This window comes from Falco punctatus (genome assembly GCF_963210335.1).
Source record: "Falco punctatus genome assembly, chromosome: 9".
Taxonomy (NCBI): domain Eukaryota; kingdom Metazoa; phylum Chordata; class Aves; order Falconiformes; family Falconidae; genus Falco; species Falco punctatus.
In genome coordinates this window covers 1,396,411-1,417,158 of record NC_137589.1, presented here as the reverse complement: position 1 = coordinate 1,417,158, position 20,748 = coordinate 1,396,411, and the positions used below count along the sequence as shown (strand labels likewise).

Genomic DNA, 20,748 nt, shown 5'->3' with positions numbered 1-20,748 from the left:
ACTAGGGTGAAAAGCAGTTTTATCTCTAGTGCAGCAATTGTGATGGTAAATTGGCTGCAATCTCCCCAGTCCTGTATGAGTTTTAATAGCAGAACAATTTTATTCTGTTGCATGAGCATGTCTACTGGGGTTATTACCGGTATAACTGCCTTGGAGGGGGAAGATCATGCCCTGACTGATATGGCTGTGTCATTGAACTCAATCACTTTTATTTTTCATTAGAAAAAATAATAAGATGCCTATTTTGTTTTCTAAATGGCAGATAGATGAGTTTTTCAAAGTTATAATACTGAGCAACATAATGACGGTCCCTAATTAGATTAATTTTTTCCCTAATCCAACCCCATGCAGGTTTAAACAAATTACCTCTAAAAAGCCAACCAAAATACCCACTCAACAGATTTCAATGATTAAACAGCAGTTTCACTCGCTTGCTCTTCATTTTTCACTCTGGGGAAGAGTTATATATCTTTTTATTAGCTTGAGATCTAAAGCTGCTTTACTGCCTCTTAGCCTAACACGTTACATCTAAATTGCCTAACGAAGCCCGTAAGGAGCGTGCTTTTCTGGAAAGAGGGGCCGGGTACATGTCTAGCACGGCCAGCATCGAAGGACCAAATCCTGGGAGACACTGAGGCAGCGGCTCCCACCCACGGCCGCGCTGCTCCCGGCTCTGCTGCACACATTGTGTCCCTCTGTGCTGCCTCTGCATGATGAATAAGACACAGCACTAACATTGGTCACCTGCCATGATTGGCATTAATTTTTCAATCTGAGGAAAGTTTGTGAAGCTGGATGCCCGTTGACCCTCAGGGAGCCTGGCCACCTTACGAAATCGGGAACATTCATTGTAAAAAAAAGTATCTCCCTTTCCCAAAGATGAATTTTTGAAAATGGGTCGCACTTTTGGGGCTATTTGCACCCATTTCTTCTTTGTACTCTCTATTAATCATATTTTGTATTGATTATGATGCAGCCCGTAAGACAGGCACAGTATGACAATTAAGGCTGTTCTGAGAAGCGGTCGCAATGACTGCGGTTTGTGAGTGGTTTGTATGATCGATTTTTACTTTTCAACTGAGATAATGGGCACTTTGCATAGAGAATTTATAACCAGAAACATCCTTCCATATTGGCACATGAAATGGGCATGACTTTTATTGCAGCAGTATTTTATTGATTTTGCAATACACTGCTCAGTTCTAGGAGCAACGGGTCTAATTTTGCCTTACCTGGAAGGAGAAGCTTTCCCACGACTATATATTCATGATTTAACTTCCCAGAACCATTTTGCAGGCTTGACTGTGCGTGACTTTCAGAGCAGTTTTATGCCCATCTGACTTTGTTAACACAGCATAAAAAATACGAAAAAAATGCAGAACCTGACATCAAGGGCTTTAAATATATATTTATCTACATGTCGCTGAAAGGAAGCAGGAAGGATGCTGGGTTTGAAGCTGTTTGGTTTCTTTTTGCAGATAGTGTACACGAAGGATCTGCTGGCTTCCGAGGAGGCTGCCACCGCTGCGCTCCCGGGAGCTTCGTCAGACTCTGCTGTTGCAAACGCTGATTTCTGCAACCTGCATGGCTTCCTCCCGTGCAAATGTGTTATGAAATCCTGAGCTGAGCCCAGCTGAGACAGGGCAAGGCTTCAGATGGGGTCCTGCCGCAGGGGAGGGTGCAAATACACGAGGCCGTGCTTGTATAAGCTCTGCATCGTGACTGCTGTGGTACCTGAGTTGTAGCTGTGAAGTCAATAAAGAATAAACTGTTCTTTCTTTGACACGGATCAGCATGCACCTGCATTTGCAGGGTGGTCGCATACAAACAAATATTTGCTTAAAAAGTGAAAAAAAAAAAATGAAGTATTCAACTATCTTTCTGCATAAGAAAATCAAGGAAGGCAAAGCTACCACAGCTGAACTGTCTGCTGGAGGGGGCAGATGAGTAGTTACACTTTCCAGTATGAATGATGACTGATTTTTTTTTTCTTCCTTTCCAGTGTCTTACAACCATAACATTATTTAAATGTAGCTTTTCTTTCCAGTGTGACTGTAATAATTTCTTAGAGAACATATTTTAATAGCTTGACTATATGCTTAGGATTTCTGTTTGCTTCTATAATTGCTTCTTAATTATTTTCCAATTGCTGAAACAACAGTTTTCACAGTTTATTAAAAAGCATTTTTGAAAGCATTACCCTAAGGCATTGTCAACATTTTATTACTATCAGTAACAGCCAGCACAAATGAATAATCATCAGCACGAGTAGCTTGTGTCAAACAGATGAAAACTGTTTGAGGCTTATGTAGAAATTGTAATAAAGTTTAATGTCAGACTGGAGCTGTTTTCATGCAGGAACACAGGCAACCTTCTGCTACCAAGTATCTGGACCAGTTCCATACCCTCAGTATAGAGCTGGAACATCTCAGAGAGGAAACCCAGGGGTGCTGGGTCTGTGATCTCACGAGGACCTCACGTAGGCAGCAGCCAGGCTGCTCTCCAAGGCTATTCTGCTTTCAGCTTTAGCATTGATTTAAAGCCTCTTTGGCTCTAAAATCATCTGTTTTGCCCAGATGCTCCTCTTGCTGGGCTGGCCTGGTCATTGTTGTCCTCGAGCTACAGCAGCTGGATCACAAATCCCATACATGAAAAACCACAGCACTGGGATGCTCAGAAGTATATTCTTTAACTCCTCAGTCTGACCAGGAGAAGCCCATTGCCAAAGGCTCATCCCTGCATCCTGCCCTTCCCGTGCTGCCAGACTGCTGGTTAATACAGCAAAGATGTGGCCTTGCGTGGCTTTAACACAAACAAACACTATATCTTCATCACCTTTCATGTTTTCATCACCTTTCCCTTCCCTCCTTGTGCCAGGCAGTGGTGTTAGCCCTGCTGATATGACAGCAGCAAGGCGCTGGCCCGGGCTGCCCAGAGCAGCTGTGGGTGCCCCATCCCTGGCAGTGCTCAAGGCCAGGCTGGATGGGGCTGGGAGCAGCCTGGGCTGGGGGGAGGGGGCCCTGCACACGGCAGGGGGTGGGACTGGGTGGTCTTCAAGTTCCCTTCCAACCCAGACTGTTCTATGATTCGTTGCTGCTGCAGCACACCTGAAAGAGTCAGACACCAAGGAGATGTTCCTCAGTGAAACACATTTCTGGGTGGGGGTCTTATGCCTGTTGATGAAGGGCTGCTTTGTGATGGACAGGAGCGTGGTGACAGAGCTCCTGTTGCTTTTCTTATTAAGGATTCAATGCTAACAAATCCTCAGGGAGGCCATGGACATGGCCCATGGTGTTTCAGCAGAGCAAGCCATCACCATCCATGAATGGTCCCACACCAGAGGGGCAGCACAGCAGGGCAGAGCAGGGCAGAACAGACGGCCAGCCCCACTGGGATAGCACGGCAAGCCCGCGGGGAGCGTTGCTCGCTCCATACAGCTGTAATCAGGCTGGGTATGTGCACTAATGAAGTTGCTTTTGTAAAATTATACCGCTCCAAAATGCTCTTTTAAACATTGCTTGTTTTCGAAGTAAGTGTATTGCTGTGCACATTTGAAAAGGCAAAGTAATAATGCCTTACACTTGTTCTGCCCTTTCATCTGCAGATTTTTCCACCGGAAAAATCAACATCACATCACTAATTTACAGATCAAAACATCTGAGATGGCAGGAAGCATACAGGATCTCTGGTATGTTCAGGGAGAGGTTGCCTAAGCACCCACCCAGACGTAAGGGTCTCCTAATTTCCCCTCCCTTTGGCCACAGGGTAGCTTGATACATACCAAATTTGACGCCGGTGGCAGGGGAGAAGAAAAGAAGAAAAAACTGTTTTCTGGATATTATGTTTAGGCTCCGGTGCTTTTTTTTAACGGGGGAGGGAGTTATGTTTTTTGAATAGGATTACCTCTAAACAAGTTAGAATTTCTGTTCCCAGTGCAACATTGCTAATGGAAATGGCATCATTATGTTGGGAAGCAAAATTATAGTTTCAAAACTTATACAAAAATCAATGCAACTATTTTAGCCATATATTTCCCCCCTCTTATTTACTTTAGGGAAAATTCAGCCTCATCCATTTAGCTGAAACAGGCTGAAACACCTATAAGCCTATATCATTAAAACCCAAGAATATTTAGTGTATGGAAGGTATCAGTTTAGATTATATTTATGCATAGTCCTGATTATACACTCCTTTAATGTGGTAGCTTAAGAGACATTAGCAGAGCTTCATGACCTTATTCTCACCTATATAATGTTTCAGATCAAGCCCTGTATAATTAAGTCTTCATAATCAGCGCTTCAACAGCAGCCTTGTCTCTAAGCTATTCCAGCAGATGAAGTTTGTGAAATATAATCCCTGTAGAAGTTGCTAAAAATGCTGAAGTACTGGTGTCCACAGTTTCTGTCCTGTTGGGGTTTCGTCCCCCCCAGATCCCTGCCAGCCCCCACGTGCAGCTGATGGGGCAGGTCTTTCTGCCCTGGACCCTCCAGCTCTGCCCCCTCAGATACTGCGTTTTCTTTGCCCACCTTAGCTAACGTGCAGCCACCATGCCCTTGACTGACTGACATGCCCCCACATCATCTTTCTTAAGAGCAGAGCTCCTTGAATTTTTATTTTTTTTTCAGAAAGTTTAGTTTCTCCCTAGCTTTGCTGCTACTTCAGAGGTATTTCACACCCAGGCGCTGGTCTGGGATTCACACCACACCGAGCCACAGCCGCTGCACATCAAGGTTGCTCCTATGACCATTGCAATAGAGATCCTTTGAAAGGCAATAAATAAAGGAGATTCATCATGACAGCTCTTGGTTATGGTTAAATCTTCATTTGCAATTCCAGAAATGACTGCTACTAAACAGTTTACTCGCTTTTTTTAACAGAAACCAAACCTGCGTGGCGGTTCTCCCCAGCATTGTCCATGCCAGTGGTGTGCAGCAAGTTCCCTGCGTTCAAGTACAATAAATGTTTGAACAGCACCATCCTTGCCAGTGGGTCATTGGAAGCAGCAAGGGTGACCTGCAAAACCCTGGAGACAGGATTTCACTGTTTCTTCAGGGGACTCCTAGGGATCCATTTCTTTTTTTATTGTTTACACTCTGCATGCAAGTGGAACATGTTAGCTTTTCAAGTAAGCCATCATACTCAATGATATTCTAACTTACAGCTATACAAACCAGTACTACTCTCTGTGCCTGTACTACATCTGAATTTCAAAACTACAGCTGATTAAACAATTTTAAAGAGAACAATAGAAACATTGTTCTTGTCCAGGGTTCCCCAAACTTCTAGCCTGCAAATACACTTCTTCCAAAGAATTCCCTTGGAGGAGAGAAATCTAGACAACACTTTTGTCCTGACTTCTAAAATCTAAACGTTAAAAATAATTATCTATAAACTAGTTGAGATTCATGCTATGTCAGGTCTGAAAATTTAGAGGAAAAGATCCCTTTTGCCAAACCTCCCAATGTAAAAAGTACAAAATTTCAAAATTTGTTTCCAGCATAAAATATTTCCTTCAAAAAGGGTAAGGAAAATAGATCAAGTCAAACAAAAAGGTTATGGATTATTGATTCATTAGTGTTTTCAAGCACCTATTTTTTTTTGTCACTGCTTAATACAGATAACATGTTACTTTTGAAAATGCCCACCCTCCTGCAACCGAATGCTGTTGGAGAACACGTCCAGCTTTCCCTACACCTTTGTGCCACCGTGCAGCTTTCACTTACGAATGTCCTTCATGGTCCCATCCGCACCTGGAGGTTTCTGCCTGTGGAGGCAAATGGCTTGAAGAGGAAAAAGTTGTCTGAAATGAACTGGGGCTGACGCACCATTAAGAGAAAAGCTTTAAGTCCCTCTCCCTCTTCTCACATGACACTGACATTTTCAAAAGAAGGTATATTAGAAGCAGCAATTTGCATATTTATACAGGTAGGAAATAAACATTTTGCTTATATTATTTTCCTATGCTCTTCTCATAAACTAAATCATATAAATGATTCCTGGTTTACCTTCGTCAGCTATGAGCAGTGTATTGCCTGCATATAAAACTCGCTCTAATACTTTGGGGTTTATTATTTATTTTCTAAAATACTCAGAGAAGAATTGATGCCTTAAAGGCATTATTAGCTTCAGTGAACTAGAAGTTTTCCTCCTTAATGTGGAGGCAGGATGGAATCCCTTCCTCTGGAGCAGGACACAGAGGCTTTGCTATTAGGTAGCAGGATAATACACCTGGGGCCGTGGCTGCCAGGAGCATGTTGTGCCAAAACACACGCACGAGGGCAGTCGATTTGCTGCTTAGATACGGCATCTTAGGGAGCAAGTTATGTTACCTTTAAAGCATGTGATAAGCATTCAGAAAGTAAAGTTTGCAGTTCGACTAATACTCTGAAGGTAGGTAAAACAAACAGAACATTGTCCCATGAATTCATGGTGACATGACAAGGATCACATATAATTTACTAATGAATAGGCATATTAGCAGCCCTGGCGGTATGAGGAGGGATTTACTAATGTTTCATCAGGACTGTGTGTGAGGATGATGCTTTGCTGCCTACTCTTCACCTTCTTTATGCCACGGTGGTGAGAAAGGCAATGTATTTGGATGTTCCGTCATTGAACCAACCCTGTTTAGCAATGGAGCTAGCAGTGACATAACGATATTTTTGTTCATTCCTTTTGTGGAATTTTAAACAACTTATTATCAGTTAAAGCAATGAAGCTAAAAGAAATACAACATTCTCCAGAAATAGTTGCAAATGAAAACTTTGCCTGTGCCAAAGCCAAGACCTGGCTGCGATGAAACCCAGCCCTGGGCTGGCTAGGAAGGGAGGGAATCTTTCAGGGCCACTGTGTTAAGTGAAACCACAATTATCGATGGCGAACCAGTTCAACAAGTAAGACTGTTTCCAAAAAGCAGTCATTAAAAACTGCTTTTAAAAGTTGTGTCTTGAAATCGTGTATGAAAAAGTCTCATCAACGCTACTGGATGGAGCCTTTTTTCAGATTTAGGTGAAGCACTCTTAAAACTTCCAAATTCTTCCTCCGGGTCAGACTGAAAAGTCTGGCACAATACCTGCTCTCAGTAACGAAGAGATCTTTCTTTTTGTAGAATTTATTACTGGGCCTGCATGCAAATTACACAATCATATTATACATAACTGTATACGTAATAATTTACATGGTATAATGTTATTTTATGTATTATGTGTATGCATAATTTTGGGTTCAGACACATTTCCTCGTTTCCATGCACACAAAGTGCGTGGAATTTATAGTTCAGATTTTCAGGCTAAGATGCTTTTTATTCCAAACTTTTCTTTGTACAGCTGTACTTACCATCTAACAAGGCGAGTCTTGACAGCATTATTTACGTGAACAGTCTCACCAAACTGCCCTGCAGAATTGCAATTCATTATTGATTTAAGTGAAGTATGTGGATAATTACAACAGTCTTTTCTGAGGTCAGCTGAAAGTACAAAAACCATTCTCAGAGGCCAGGATTTTCAAAACAGCCCAATATTTCTGAAATTGAAAAAAAAAAAAAGAAAAAAAAAGAGATGAGAGGGGCGAAGGGTGTATTGCTCGCAGATTCATATGAAATTCCCAAGGGTTCAATTCCAAGTCACATCCATTAAAGACCTCACTGCAGTCAGAAGTACAACACTGCCGCTGGCAGAATAACACAATCTAATAGCCTGTAGGAAATACAGGGCTGGGAATTTTCACACAGTGATGTGCCTGCCATTCAGTACTTTTGTACCAATATTTTCATGAGCCTATACCATAATAATTAATATGCTGAAAGGTTTTCTTAATGGGATAACAAAGAATATCTGTGCCTGCTCTGAATAACACTAACAGCAAGTCAGCAAGTGTCATATGGGTCCACCTGAAAGAAATAAATGCAATTTGGCTTCACTTACTCAAGAAGGTGTGTAGAAGCTGTTAGAAATGGATGAACTATACATAGAGAAACCTGAGCTATTTACTAAGACTAAATGGAATCACATTATTATTTGATATCACTTGCTGTCAATTACTCCTGTAACAGAAGGAATTTGCAAGGTCACGTCAAGTGTGAGCAGCGATCCCACTTGGAAGATGCACTTTAGGATGCAGGCTGCCTTTCTGCCTTCGTGACAAATAATTCCAAAGACAGACATTTCAGAATAGAGACGTGGATTGAAGACAACAGTAAATATCAGCGGAAGAAAGGCTCCAGAACTCCTCCAAAGACTGAAACGTTATCTCCAGCAGTGCAGAGGGACATCGGCAGGGAAAGATGGTGTATGTAAAGCTGCAAAAAGATCTGAGGCAAACAAGCAATGGTCCAGAAATGGCACCAAGGAAATCCTCTGTTGCCACTGCCAGCCACCACGCTGCTGCTGCGGGTGGCACAGTCACTGCATCTGGCTCCTAACGAAGCACCTCCTCACTGCCGAGCAAAAGCAGAACATGAGCGCATCTATAATTACATAGACAAATCTTTGTATGTTCAGTGCCTCGTTACTCCCTCAATTGTAGCTTTACATGCAATGGTACAAGGTTTTTTTGCTTTTTCCTTTTCTTTGTAATAGGATAACTACAGTCATTTCTTCTGAAGCCCCAGGAAACCGTTCTCTGCCTAGCTGAGTTGTTGACTTATTTATGTATCAGCTGTATCTGCAAACAATATTAGAAGTGAAAGTATTCTCAGTGTATCATGATCCTTGTCAGAGCAACAAATGCCTTATTTACCCAAGAAGCACTCTATAAAAGAACACAGATTCCGCATAGGAATTCACTCCTGACATTGATGTTAGTTAAAGGTTATCACATGAAACACTGAATTATCTGCTAAGGCTGCGGAACTGCAGCGAGTTAACAGAGAATTCTGAATAATGATTGATAACTCCATGCTTAAATCAATGCTATTAGACTATATTGATGTAGATATTTCTTTTATCTATAAAACACAATTAAAAATTGAACTGAGTGCCGATCTTAAATGTCAGTATCATTACCAGGTTCATGGTTGTCAACACCCAAAATGAAAATTGTGAACATGCAAGCAAAAGCACCCCCTACAAAGATGTTCAGGAACTCATTTGCAAAGTCTATTTTCTATTAGACGAAACAACATGTGGTGTATTAAATCGCATGCCTCTCTCTCCAAGAGGGCTTTTATCAAACCGAGGCATGTTCAGGAGGGGCAGAGTTATCTGTGGGGCATAGATAAAGGAGCGAGGCCAGTTTCTTACAATTAATTCAAACAGAAGGGGTTAGCCCTTACTAGGCAACATGTAATTTTCCAGTAATTTCCCCCTTTCCCCAGCATCCTGAATCCCAGTCACTCTGCTACACTAAACCAGAGCTGAGCAGATGGGTATCTGGGGTGGGAAGAAGCGTGGTGAAATGACTGAGTTGGGCTGGTATCTATTTCATTTCAAAACACGGAAGCTTTGGTGTAATTCTATGCACAGTGTCAGCATCTTCATTAAACTTATACACCTATGGCTGTTTAACAGTATTTAGAAGTGAAATTTCATAGCCCATTTTTGGTACCAAACATAAAGCCTTACTTTAGTCCAAAAGCAATATTCACACATTAAAAGAAGCCCTATCTATAACAATGACATATTTGGGGGATTTTTCCTATTCCACCCCTCAAAAACTGGTGAATCAAAGCAACCATGTAATTCCACCATGTCCCAGCTATCACACAGAGGGACAGTATATTTTCCAGGAGAAATGCTGTGGAAGAACATCAGGGAAAATACTGTCATCGGGTTGGGGGTTGTTTGGTCATGACATGCTATTTTCTCTAAATCTAACATGCATTTCTAACAGTTATCTAGGAAGCCAGCACCCCTTTTGGGGGCATATTTTATGGTCTGCTCTGGATTGGCAGGGTGCCAGGACTGACAGAGCTGAAGGTGATGTTAAAGTAGAGGAGAGGCAATGCCACAGCAGCAGGATTTGCCGCCAGCCTCAGGAGCAGGCAGATGCTCACAGTCTCCTTTAACAAAACCAGCTCCCTACCACGTCACCCCAGGTTCATGGCAGCTTTGTGTATGTTCTTCTGTTCGTACCTTAGGGTGAAGCAGGCTCTTGAACGAGCCTGGTTATGTTGTTTATTCTCAAAGTGTTTAACCACATATCACTCAAGGAGGTGTGTAAACCCTCAGGCTATTCACAAATTCAGTATAACATTTAAGCCCAAGTACCTTGTTCAACTGCAGTTTCTGTTCTGCTGGCAGTGGTAACATCTTTTAAATACAATAGAAGTTGTTTGATAAAAACAAATTGAAGTATTGAAGCATTATCTCAGTTTTTAAAATATTGTGATGTTGAGGGTCTTATTGTTGCCTGGGTAAGGAAAGAGTGGCAGACCTGGTGCCGAAATCATCATGGAGAAAGAGTGAGTTCACCACTCAGAGAACTCACTTCCCTGTGGTACTTTTTGAACTCAAGGCAAGGCAGAAGTGGCACACCTCTGCTAGAACGGGGAGACACAGGGGAAAAAAAAAAACCAACCACAAAACCAACAGTAAAAAATACAGGAATATTTCCCTGAACCAACTGAAGAAGGCAATTTCCATCCACTGAGTTACATCTCAGTTCTTGTTTTTTAATTACTTACCCAGCTATTATTTCTCATGTTGAGACGCACACAAGCCAGCAACATCTACATCAAGTTTGCGACAGAATATTCTTTTATGCCAGGTGTGATGCCCAGAATAATGTATTTCAAGAACGGTAGTACAGTTACAGGATACTGGTGTGAATGTCTTGAGATGAGACATGATAAACTTTGATGGATGGCTGAGGACAGGACCTTGGAAACACCTACACCCATGTCACAAACCAGCAGGGTGGGTCTGGGTGTGCACCAAGTCATACCCACCAGCCATGCTGCGGCAGCATGTGCTATCAACGTGGGGGAAAAAGAAATGCAGCTTCCCAATTAGCAGATCCGAAGGCTGATGACCTTCCGTCCTGTCAGACTGCTGGAAATGTCAGTGTTAACTAAATAATGATGAAAGAAATGGCAGAGCCTGGTTGTCAAAACTGCAGCTCCTGGAAGACAACTGCAGCTTTGATGAATTCAGAGTCTTCCTCACCAACAGGACAATGTACAGCTGTCTCCAAGCATTTCCCAAGAATTGGAATTAACTTTCAAGTTTTGAATTGAGACAATGAGTTGACTTCATACTCAAATACCAAATACAGCTATCAGAAATGTGACTTCTACCAAAATTCAGATCTAATGAAGACCAAATACTAGTTACTTGACTGAATACCAGTTATTTAAAAGAGTATTATTTGGTGTCCCTAAAGGTGACAGAGAAGCAGGGTAATAGTACACGTCAACATGCTATCAGCTGTATGATAGATTGCAGCCCTACACCGGTTTTATTTGAACAAATGTTACAACAACCCCCAGTAATTTGATTGTGTATCTGTATTTTTTGTGTGTTCTACAACATGATATTACTTCCCATCATCCTTGAGGAGATGGGGATCATTTATTGTAGTAAATAAAATAATTTCCTATTACTCTATGTTATGAAAATACCGTTTATTTTGATTTGATAAAGTGACTCTGGTTTAGCATCTTCACAAAGAAGAAGGGCTGGTGTATTTTACTCTGTGCTTTCTTATTGTTTCCATGCTTAGTTGTATCTATTAAATACACACATACGTATTTTTCCAGAATATTGCTATTTTGAGGATACTGGCGTACCATGCTGAAATATACCAGCCGATTAATTCTCACAACAGTTCTGTAAAGGGATGAGAATGTGTAACTACTTCTTTGAATGATTTATATAAGAGAGTGCGCATGTGGGTACACAGGCATGCATACGGCTAAAACAAATCTAAAGAAAAATTATTGTTATTATCTAGTGCTTTACAACAAATGCTAACTAGAACTCTATGGAACAAAATTGCAAAAAAAATGCAAAAGGGAAAAAACAGCTGTATTTGGAGAATAGTTAGACTGCTAACAGTGTTTCTATGAAAACAAACATGCAAACATTAAAAAATATGACAAAACTTTGTGGGAAAAGTAACACAAATGTCTGGCATCAAGGATTTAGCAATTCATATTACCAGCTTTCAAGCTTGAACTTTCCCATGGCAAAACTCCACTTGTATCCCCATTTCCTCTCTGCTCCTCAACTTGGCTGTATGAAACCAGAAACACACCCCACAGCATTTAGCCATCCCAGTGCTGAGAGAATTTATCAGGCTGTACAGAAGACTTTGGGAAGGGTAATGGGGTTGCTGCACACAGCAAGAGAGAGCAAGGAGGGAGGATGGCACCAACCTGCTGCCACAAGATGTTAAGGTAGACTAGATGATAACCAGAGAAAACACAGATGCACAGCATTATGTCTAGCAGTCTTTTGCAGTATAGGCTGACTCATTAAAAGGGATATTTAAAGACAGCTGCCTACATAGTTAATTACTGTCAACAATTAAACCTAGAGGTACATTGCAATAGAAACCCGAAGAAAACTGAACTGAGAAATGGTCTCACAGGGGCAATGGCTCTTCTCTGGCTTCATCAGGTGCCAATGTATTCACCCCCATGACTTTTAAAAGGCTGCATTTCTTTTCTAGGACATTATTTTCATCATCTTATGCAGGAAAATTGCTGGGTGTAAGCCCAGGAGGGCCTTTTCTGGGAGATGCTAATCCACCTTCTGTCAAAGGGCTGGGCTAACCTTTTATGGTGACTGGTGGGATGGTATGGGAGGCCTTACTGTCCCTGCAGATCAGTCCCAGACCTCCTCTTCTGAGCAGGGGGCTACAGTTGCCTGGACCCCTGGTCTACGGCAAGAATCAATTATGAAACTGCAAGGAAATCTTTGTATAGGTGGCGGGAGGGCAGAAGATTGCATAGCTGTGAGATAAAATACATCCATCACACAGGTTAAAAGTATTCCCATTTTTTTTTTTTTTGGGGGGGGGGGGGGTGTTGTTTGGGCTTTTGGGTTTTTTTTTGTATGGGAGGAAAACAAGAAATATGTTCTCCTTCACTCAGGAGAGAGAGGAAGCAAAATAAGTATAGTAGTTTCAATATTAATTTTAATATTATCTGTTGCCCATAATAGCTTGCAAAACACAAAGAACCCTCAACTGGGCTTAAATGAACTGGTTTATGAATCTGCATCCAGGGTACAGCTTATGAAAATTTAAAATTACACCAATAACATTTTCTGTTAAAAATCCTTTAAAATCTCATCATAATCAGTGATTGAAAAGTCAACTCTAAAATGTCTTGGATTGTATTTTGTCAAATCACCTCACCATCCTTGAGATTGCCTTGAGAAAGGCAGAACAAGGACAGTTTGTGCAGAAGCAGCGCTCCAGCTTACGTCCCCATCTTAAACCAGCACCCAGATCAGCTTCTGCATGAATCTTTCACCAAAACCGGCATGCCAGACCCCACATGCCAACTGGAAAGAACACATTCAAATTGACAGAGAATACTTGCAATCACTTGCCGGTTCTAAACATTTCCGTAAAACCACCCCAAACCCAGCAGCACATTTACCAGCAAACACCAGAACAATGTGGAGCAGGGGACCAGCTTTGCTCTGCTGAAAGGCAGGCACATCACCTGGCAAAGGCTGGTGCTCTGAGATCCCTCACCCTCAACATGCAGCACAGGGTAGTGTGGCCACCCATCATCCAGCCAGCACAGCTATTAAACACTTCTCTCTGCACAGCTGGCGATGCAGGGGCAAAGAATTGCTTTTTCAGTACTTCCAGAAAAAACTTCAGAAAATTATCATCACCTAGAATACAAATAATACCTTTACGTTATGGCTCTGGAATCTGCAGTACTTCTGGCACTGTGTGTTGGCATCTACGGATGGCTCTTGACAACACAGGGTAAGAGATTTTCAATGTTTTTTCTAGAACTCCTAATGTTCACAACAGCTCCTACCTGTTTGCTACCACTGACTCCAAACAGCGCCTGTTTCCTGGTCATTACTCGCTTCCGTACGGAAAGCTTCAGTAACTTTTTTGCTTCCTTGCAAAATAAATCTGACTGGTGCTCCAAGCCCATGCAATGGCCCCTTGTAAGTTGTCTGCACATTTGACCCATGTCCGCATACCTGGTCTGGAGGAACAGGAGGAGGCACCATCACGGGAGTTTTAGCTGACGCTGATCTTCAACCTGTGAGAATATGGCCAGTACTCACTTTGCTCCATTCCTTCTTCTGTTACACAGATTCTGAGATCAAAGATCTGCAAATGCTATGTCTCCCAAGAATAAAAATTGTTACTATAGAAATCCTTAATTTCCCAACAGAACATAAAGGATGCAAATGGGATTTTATTTAAAGGCATCTTAATAAGTTTATTAGGAATTATTACTTTATAAGCGTGTTCTGATAACATTTTATGATCTCTGAACTATTTCTATGGTCACACTCACCAGAACAGACTGTCGCTTGCACAGCAACCCACCGAGACCCCAAAAGGCCAACTGGGTACGTACGAGCACATGCAGCCTTTACACTTGCTTCTGAGACGACTTTAAATCAGATTTTCCACTTTGTGGAACATCCTTGTGCCTTTAAATTTTGTGCTTTTTGTACATGTTTTCATTCGGGATTTTAATTAATGAAATCAGGTATGTATCACCAAAAAACAAGAAAAAGAGGAAAAGTTTAAGAGGAGGACAAGAGGCAACAGTCAGAAGTTGCAGCAAAGTAAATTCTATGTCGACATAAGGAGAAAACACCCTTGAAGATCACAGCAATTAAGTACTCCAAGAGGTAACCCAGAAAGATTGGGCAAACTTGCCATTTTTGGAGATTTTCAAAGGGCAATTGGACAGGGTCCTGAAAAACCACCTACCTCAGCAGTTTACTTTCTGTTGAGTAGAGGATTATGGTAGATTATCTACAGCTTCATTCCAAATTCCTACCCTCCAGTTTCACAGTCCTTTTGGCGGTGGTGGGCAGGGGGACTTCCCGACCCAGGAGCAGGTTGCCCAAGGCTGGGCTGCCAAGGGCAGGACAGGACGAGCCACCGGGAAACAGTCATGTTTCCCTTTGGAGCCCTGGTATATTTTAGGGGGAACTTGGCAAAAATGTAAGAGTCTTCCCAAAACACTTTGTTTTTGTCAGACTCAGGATTTGATAAAACGCTGCTTCAGAACACTTCTCTTTATTTTTTGCCTAACAGTTGTAAGTATATTTTGTTAGCTTTGTGGTTAGATGAGTTTCCAGGTTATTTAGGGACTTGGATATGGGAGTAGAAAATCATTTTACTTTTTAGAGATTGCACAAGACAGACTTATAGGAAGAGGTGATTTATTGCTGTGCTGCAGAGAAGTCCCATGGAGGAAGAATTTGCAGCTACCAAAGCCCCAGACCCCCCACCACTTCTATTGGTTTGAAAACGTGACTTTGCCTCGCACGCTGCTCTCACTGGTCGTCAGCAGAAGCCTGAAATTTTACAATAACAAAAGTTATACTGAAAAATGATTTCTCTAGTTTTTGGGGTTTTTTGTTCACCTTGTTTTGTTGTATCTAGACCTAACACAGAAGTTATCAGTGCATTGGAGGTATTAGATATTATTTGCCACTCATGGTTCTTTAGTTTCTTGGGCTTTTAACGGAAGTCTTTACCCCCAGTATAAATTTGGGTAGGATTATTTGCTCTGTTGCGTACTTCTGGCTCCCCCAAGAAGTTTTTTTTCTAACTCTTTCTAGAGATCGATTTTGTACTGAGACACACATTGAAATATAAAACATTTCCCATCAGTATCTCATCATTATCCTTAAAAAACAGTAGCACAATGGCACTTTAAAACATACCAAAAAAAAACCAACGGTCCAGAGAAGTAATATTCTTTCCTTTCACAAAATTTTTCTTTTGCATTTCGCAGCTCATTTTCTAATCCTTTTATAAGTACAGAGATACACCATAATATACATTTAACAATAAATTTCTGGTTTTAAAGGCAACTCCAAGCGAGATTTGAGAGTCGAGTAAGATACCCACCAAAACCAAAGTTCAAACAAACATCTTAAAAAAAAACCCAACACACACACAAAAAACCCCAACCAAAACCCAAACCCAAGTCTCTTAAGCTAACTTTCTTTTAACAGCAACTCATGCAGCAACCTAAAAATTGCTGCTAGACATTTCAAGCCAGGATTCTGCAAAGTTATTGTACTCCTCACAATAAAAGGCCACAATAGAGCAGATATTTATTATCTCAGAAGACATTCTGCAGAAATGTAAAATCATGCATTTTAATGCACCATTCAGCTTCTCATCATGTGAGAGCAATACTCATTCTGGCAGCTTCAACTACACCTGCAGGCATATCATACACCCTTGTACTGCAATACCACCTTTAGAAAAGGTTCAGGTTTTTCAGAGGAGGCTATAGATAACCTAGGAAAGCACTTCAATCTTAAAGCCACCTGCAATACCTCTGTGACTCAACATCTCTAGGAAGACCATCCTAGGGGTCCTCTGGTGCTACAGCCAGCTGGAGGGAGGACGGGCACGTGGCCACCGTGTGCGTGGTGTTTCTTGCAACAGGGCAGCCACTGGACAGGCCTGTCCATCCCCTGCCCAGTGGTAATATATGTCACAAATATTCCAGACTATTGTGTGTGTAATTATATGTGTGCTTGGAATACACATACAGAATATTCCAGATGTTATCTTTATAGAGCTAAAGCCAATAAGAATGGCTACATTCAGTCCAGCACAAGAAATTGTATCTGCTGAGCTAATTAACCCACTGGTGAGGAGCAAACTCACTGGGAGAGGCACGGAGGAAGAATTAAGTCCCCAAGTTGTGTCTCAGCTGTCCCAGCCCAGGAAACCTCTCTGGTCTTCATCTGATAAGAGGGCATGCATGAGTAGCTGGCAAAAGTGACCAGCCAATTACTTCTTGGCATGATCTATGCTAAATATAAGATTAATATTTGCAGGGTAGAAATGGGAAATCAAATTAAATTGGGACTGTTCACAAGGTGATACACAGAAAGTGAAATACATATATATACACACACGTAAAACACATACAATTTCTATGCTTCTATTCTCCACATTCTGTTTCTCCCAAGTAGCAAAATGAATATTTTTAGCCAAATCTGTGCCTTAGGAATCAGCTGTACATCTCATGTATACAACACCGCAAGCCATGAGACACAGGCAGTGGAATATCACAGAAACCGGCACACTCTCCAATTCACACAGGTTCAGAATTTACACTTGATCAGCGCTGGGACACAAGGTGTTTTTCGTGTACACCCTGGACAATTTTTGCAATGCAAAAGTAATAGGAACTGTAGGAGATAAAAAGGCACGAACACCTAAGGAAACGAGGGACATGATCAATGAACACAATTTGATGTCAGGCTCTTACTTCTCCCAGTTTAAACATAAGCTGTTTTTTAAAAACAAGACACAGAGAAACCCAGTTACAACTCTCTGTTAAGGTCTGGCAATGCTACCCTGCAAAGGAAGAAAAATGGCACTATTTTATATAGCCAGCATGCTTAAACCACTTATTAGTGGTCTGGATAAAACTGAAATCTGGTCCTTCAAGTGGATAGAGTACAAGCCGTTAGAAATTACACCAGAAGCAATAGCTGCAGTCGTGTTGGGAAGGTGCTGGGAGCACTGTGACCTCCTCAGCTTGTGTGCCTGTGAGACCCCACGCTCTCTCCTCCCCGGCATCGGCACTGCCTGACCCCATGGCAGGAAAGACCGTAACAGGGGGCTAAGTGGGGGTACACGGCTGGGGATGCTCTCCACCAGCATGCTGGACCATCGCACCCCAAGGGACTCGCAGCCATGAAACAGCCCCGTGAGTACACGCTCAGTTCTGGGTCTCAGCAAAGGCACTACTGGGGGGAAAAGAGAAAAAACCCAACTATCCGCCTGTTTGTGTTTTTCCTTGTGTCACCAGTGAAGCTGCAGCAGTGGAAAGTTTCGAGGAAAAGCTACAAGTACGTAAGGAATGAACATCTGTTTACCTGCAAACTCTGATGTCCTGTCCTGATAATAAACTGAGGTTATAGAAGCTCCTGCTTTGTCTTTTCAACATACATTTTCACTAGGATACTCTCTTAAAATATACATCTGCATATATGCATACATATATATGTATATAGGAGAAGTCTTGCCCCACTTCATATTTACTCTGATGACCAGTTTTATTCCCTTTAATGCTTCAAGCAATCAACCAAGGAGGTACTCATGTGCACACATAATATAAAAATGCCATGCCAAAAAAAAATTATTGTACTTACCACATCTGTGTTATCACTTTCCTTTATGCATTGCTTTATCTGCTCAAAAAAAATGCTTTAAATATATGACACTAATACCAAGTGGATTTTGGTTTATTTCAAACTGCATTATCAATAATTACAGGGTTTATATTCCAGCTTGATCTTTTCTGACCGAGGATGCATTTATTATGAAAGAAAGCAGTAGCTACAACTTCCCATTGCACTGCACTGGCAGAACAGCACACAAAAATGCCATCATTTGGGTGGAATGTGTTTAGAATTACAACATAAAACAGTGAGTCATACCTCCACAGTGGAAGGAGTAACTGCAGTTAAAATGAATTATCCTTGGCCATTGAAGATGCAGTTTGACAGACAAAAAACATGAGCTAGGGTGAAGTTGCAGTTACAATAAATGAAAATGAAAATAGCAGATTTTACCAAGGGGAGAATCAAATGGACAATATGCAAGTGCTGCAGTCTTTTACATCCTGTCTGCTGGCATATCAGTTACACCTTCCAAAACTTAATTTCCCACATGCTCTTTATGCTTAACCAAGCAACATTATTGTCACCTTACGAAAACTGAAAATATCGAAGGTTTGCATGCCTGCAAGCTTCCCTGCTTTCTCTTGTCGGTGTGTGTTATTCTAACAGACATACCTTCATACATGTCTTTAGATCCTTAGACCATTGCAGCTCTAAATATTAAATCATACAAGTTATGGGGGGAAAAAAAAAGTTAATTTACCCAAATCTTCCAAAATACAGGTTAGTTGCAGATTGCGAAGCATACCTGCTGAAACCAAGGCATGGCATACTATGGGGAGACAAACATGCAAGACAGATCCAGAAAAACAGCTTAATTGCCATCTCATAGTCATGGTGATTAAGAGGCACTAACAGTGGATAACTCGGAGACCACTGCAGAGAGGGAGGAGACAATCCACCTTCCACGGCCCCAGTGGCTCACACCAGAAATACCAGCCCAAATCCACAGCAAGAAGGATCATGCTTGGTACCAGAAAACCAAACAGATTGCTTGGGGAGTTTGTAGGATTGCCATCTCTGGTGGTCTTTGGGAGTAGGCTAGGTGGCAATAGCCCTCATCTGTGCAGGCAGACTGACCAGATGCTCAGCTTGTGCTTTGCATCCCATGACTTGGTGATATTGTCCAGGAGCCTGAATTCCCACAGCTCTTTGTGAGAATCTAGTGCCTAAATAGAGGCTGGATGCATCTAAACTTCTGGATCTGGCCCTGAGGGCTAGGACACACACTTCTGCAGCTAAATGGACAAAAACTGATTAAATCCCCTCTGTGGGCTCATCAGGTGAATGGAACAAAGCCGAAAGTGAGATGGCTAAAAAAGTAATTTTGATTTTTTTTCTTAAATACTGTATACCCGTGCAGTTTCTGAGCTCGCATAACTCAGAGCACAACCTTATTTATAAGCCTATTGGCTGTCATACAAAATGCAGTTGCCAGAGATGCAGACACAGACAAGCACGTGGAGAAGGTGTTTAAGTCAGAGCAGTCTCCAGCCTGCCCATCCCTTGTTCTCGGGTTATGCTGGGGTCCTCTTCAACGCGGCTTGCTTACAGGCCCCACAGTATCACCTGGCAATTAAAACTCAAAGAAAAAGGCAGTGACAATGAGAAAGCTGTGAAGACTTGTTATACATGCAAAAAAAAATATTGTCCAAGAGAAATGAAAGATACGTTTTGGCAGTGTAATAAAAATAGACATACCAAGGCTGAGAAGGTATATCACCATTGCATTTTATTGCATCCTTGAATATTAAACTCGCTTTTATATTATGCAGTTGCTAGAAGATATGACAACCAGGTGCATATATATAATACCTTTTGAGTTTATTGGGGATAACTAAGCAGGGAGCAGACCTTTTTGCAGATACATATTGACAGCCATGAACCATCTGCCATGGCCTGAGCAATTCCAGTCCTAAGAAATCATATAATCCCAGTATGCCCAGGGACAGCAGCACATACCCGAGACAATTTCCATGTTTTACTAGCTTATTACTTAACAATGGTCACAAGTACCAAGATTGTATGGTGATGTTTCAGGTTTTTCTTCCACTGTTTCATTTTAAAAGTTTCTACTATGTTTACCTTAAAAGCAGGTGCTGGGAAATTAAGCATAGAGGCATGCAACAACCCCACAAGTTATGCAATGTTTCGGTTAAGTAGTTTTAAACTATTGCAACTTCTCCATCACCTGAAACAAACCAACTGCTTCAGATTTTAGCTACGCCTCTCTGGAGGACTTGAGAAAATACTCATCCAAACAGTTCAGAATTTAGTTTGAATTTTAATGGACTCTGAGTCAAGCCAATGGCGCATGGGCCTGAAATAGCATTTCCCTGGGGGTTCCATGGGGTAACTGCGCTGCTCAAGTGCCGTTGCTTGCCTGGAGAGAAATGCAGAGGCATGCAAGCCCAGCAGAGACCGTCTAAGG

The 20,748-nt window shown here is 41.7% G+C and overlaps 1 protein-coding gene across 1 annotated transcript in view; it reads left to right on the top strand.

Moving 5' to 3' along the window:
- The window catches only part of LOC308070075 (uncharacterized protein), a 160,336-nt gene extending 139,588 nt beyond the window's left edge, over positions 1–20,748 (top strand). Inside the window, exon 6 of the mRNA XM_080403452.1 lies at positions 1–20,748. This exon is cut by the window's left edge and continues 20,627 nt beyond it. The gene's annotated coding sequence lies outside the window, so the exon portion shown is untranslated.